Source organism: Dipodomys merriami, unplaced genomic scaffold (assembly GCF_024711535.1).
Source record: "Dipodomys merriami isolate MVZ:Mamm:240054 unplaced genomic scaffold, mDipMer1.0.p SCAF_1070, whole genome shotgun sequence".
NCBI classification, from domain to species: Eukaryota; Metazoa; Chordata; class Mammalia; order Rodentia; family Heteromyidae; genus Dipodomys; species Dipodomys merriami.
Window position 1 is genome coordinate 20,987 of NW_027202350.1, and position 4,014 is coordinate 25,000.

Sequence of the window (4,014 nt, forward strand, 5' to 3'; positions counted from 1 at the left end):
ATAGGTCCCATGGGTTTTTCTTATCTGCAATAACCAGTATATTCCTAGAACAAGCAGAAGAGGTCAGAAGCTATGTACATATAACCATATAACCTGATGGTAAGTGAAATGAACCTCAAAATAGGGACACAAGTGGTGTTACCTTTGTTGGTGTTCTTCTTAATGTACTTATAGTGTACTATGTGATTTTTTTTGTTTCTTTTGTATGTTCCTCCCCCATGGTATAAACCCATTGTCACTGTATTTGATTCTGGTGCCCTGCATTGCGTATATACATTTTTTTTTCAAATTTGGGGAGAGGAAGGGAAATAACAAAATGCTGAAATAAAGATATAGGATGACCCATTGTAGCAATGAGATGTACAAGACACTATGTTGAAAACGAACTACAACTTTTTCGGGGGAGAGGGAAGAGTTAGTGAGGTGGGGAGGAAAGGAATGGTAGGGGAAATAAAAAGGAGGGTGAAAAATGCTCAATAGGAAATGGACTCATTACCTTGCTCAGGTAACTGTAACCCCTCTGTACAGTATCTTTACAATAAAATATATAATAATAAAACAAAGATTAAATAACTTTTTTGGGGGGGTCCAGTTGTGGGGCCTGAACTCTGGGCCTGGACACTGTCCCTCAGCTCTTCAGCTCAAGGCTAGTGATCTACCACTTGAGCCACAGTGACACTTCCAGCTTTTTTCTTTTTGCTTATGTCGTACGGAGGAATCGAGCCCAGGGCTTCATGCATGCAAGGCAAGCACTCTACCACTGAGCCAACTTCCCAGCCCCAAATTAAATAATTTCTAATGAGAAAAAAAAGATTCCTGGCCCTGGCTTTGAACCTGACCCTTAGATCTTAGCCTCTTGAGTCCTAGGATTACAGGACTAACCCATTGATGTCTACCTGTATTTTTAGTTTGTTATAGGAATCTCCATGATACTTTTTTGGGGGGGGAAGTTCCGGTCATGGGGCCAGAACTCTGGGCCTGGGCGCTGTTCCTCAGCTTTTCAGCTTAAGAATAGAACGCTACCACGTGAGCCATAGCACCACTTCCAGCTTTTTTTTTCTGCTTATGTGGTGCTGAGGAATCGAACCCAGGGCCTCATGCAGGCAAGGCAAGTGCTCTATCACTGAGCCACTATCCCAGCCCTCCATGATACTTTTAATAATGCTTTTAATAATATATGATTCTATCATCATTAATAATAGTTTCTCTTTTTCCTCAATCTTTCAACACTTCTTTTTTCTTATTCAAGGAAGGCTGCTACTCCAAGTAGTGAGTTTTTTCTATTTTCTTAAACATGGCTTGGGGGAAAATATCCTTTTAATTTAGTTGCCTTCTAGAGATGAGAAATCTAGTATAAATACCTGATCACTGTTGCATTAAAATTATGTGAACTCTCAAGTTGGAATTTTCCAACTGTGCTAATTGTTCTATATGAGCATGATTCTGAGAAGGAAAAATAATTCTATTTTTTAGTTTTAATAATTTTATGCTATCTATGAAATGCATTCTGCTTTGCACTACCACATCTATTAAGAAATAGAAATTAGATCAAAGAAAGTCATTAGGATAATATCAGAATCAAATTAAAATTTACTTCTGTTAGATATGAAGTTTCTGCTTAGATGGATACTAATCAGGCAGCAGTATTCTAACTAGTGAAAACCATGCATTTATTTTTCTCTCATATGTGGCCCTTGAAATTATTAATCTTGCAAACATACTGTCATATAACTCATCTGAGTTACTAGAGTTTAAATAGTGAAAGGTACAGAAGAACTAAATGGCACTTTATAGTTGTTGTGTTGCTATGGTATGTCATCATTCTGTGTGTGTGTGTGTGTGTGTGTGTGTGTACGCTGATTGTGAGTCTCAAACTCAGTGCCTAAGTGCTCTTCCTTAGCATTTCACTCAAGTCTGGTGCTCTACGAGTTCAACCACAGTTCTCACTCAGTTTGCTGCTTAATTAGAGTTGAGTCTCCTGGGACTTTCCTGTCCGGGCTGGCTTTGAAATTCCTAAGTAACTAAGATTAGAATTATGAGCGATTAAAACCTGACTCACAAAAAATTATTTGTACCTAGAAAAGTGTTAAAAGGGTTAATACATACACAGTATCTGTGGAAGCATATTCTGCCACGCCTACTCCGGTGGAGTCTGCTTAGCATGGAAAACCTGCTTTCAGACCTGAGAATGGGGCTTCACAGAGACCTATCTCTGAGAATGGGACTTCACCGAAGTCTACCTCAGAGAATGGGGCTTCAAAGAGACCTATCTCTGAGAATGGGACTTCACCGAAGTCTACCTCAGAGAATGGGGCTTCAAAGAGGCCTACCTCCTGGAAAGGCTGGCAAGCCCCTGGGAAAGATGTATTTCTGTTCTTGTTTTTCTTTTCTTCACTGTATAGGAGTGCCTATTAATCTTTTACTGTTCCTGCTGCTCATTGTCCTTACTCATGCTCAATGTTCCCTTATTCAAGGCTCTTTCTTAAGAGTGTTGACGACTCCAACATCTGATGAGTGTCTTAAAAATATGACTAATTCACCAGTTAAGTGCTACCCTGAAAACCCCTCTTATGGAGGCTAGTAGACAAGTCATAAGTAAATATAAAAATATTCTGGGTTTCATGACATCACTTCAGCAGAAGGAATTGTTTGTAAGAGATTTACAAGAAGCTTTAGGCTTGGCTAGAGCAGAAAGAGTGTATGGCTACTGGGGACTTTCCTTTAATCCTAAAAACATATACAATAGATTCACATAGATATCCTGTAGATAAGAAATATGTAGTGGGATATTTAGACTAAAAGCTAAATAAGATTCCTAAAATGTTGGTAGATAATAGATGACAATGGCTTATCAGAGGAAAATGGTGGGATCCTCCATTATCTAGAGGACCCCAGAGACTTCCCCTAAATCCACAGCCTTTTACAGGTGTGTATGATAAGGATGGCAATTGCTGGGAAAACTACTTAGGAGAAAGAACTTCCTGTTACTCTCTTTCATTTACTAAGATACTTGCTAGATCTAGGCCTCGTTGATGCTTAATATTAAAGAAGGAACAAGAAAGATCTTATGAGACAGTTAAGGCCTCTATAGAAAAAAGTAAATGATTATGTGAAAGGGTTACAGAAAAGACACTATGACCTTAAATTTGATATATGGCCAGATTTAACTAAGTATACTGAATATCATGATTTTTGGCCACAAATTGGGAACCCTCTAGGCAAAATTGCTTAGAAGAGATTTAAAACGTATAAAGTACAAAACTATACAAAAGTAACTATGAAGTACTAGAGTTCAAGCCTTTCTATTCAGCACCTTGCCCATATGCTCTGGTTAATGGTTAATTGGTGATAAACATCGAAACCCATTGAATATCTTAAAAATAGAGGTAAAGCCAAAAACAAATGCCTATGGTCATAGCTCGTCATTAAAAAAAAAACAAAAAAAAAACCAAGATCAGGCGACCAGCTGGTGACCACCCAAGAACGAAGCCCTGCAGCAAGATTGTGTAAACTTTTGCCCTTTCTCATGGAAACTTTTGCTATAAAAGCTTGCTATCCTCTGCATTAAATCGCACTCAGCATCCACTCCTCTTGTGTTTGAGTTGGCTGTTTGCCATCTCCTCACCTATTCCAGTTCATCTACATGGTGTCCTCCGTTGTCCCGACAGAGCCAGTCCGCAGCAATATTCATATTAAATATCATAAGTAGTAGTTTTCTCCATATATTTTTCATTTACTAAATAGTATGTTTTTTTTGTTAAAATCTAGGTAAATAGAAACCATCCTGTTCTCTTTATCTTATTGATCAGCTTCATAGAATTATGAAATGATTATCATGGGAGTCAAATGATAGTCTTAGCATGCTTAGAAGTAATTTAGAGTTATATGAATCTGTAATATACTCAAGGGATTTGTGCAAACTAAAAAGAAACTATACAAAAATATGTAAGCATATTTAGGAAAGTGCTAATGATTCTGATTTTACCTTTAGATCTATGACCTTCCCTCCTTTTC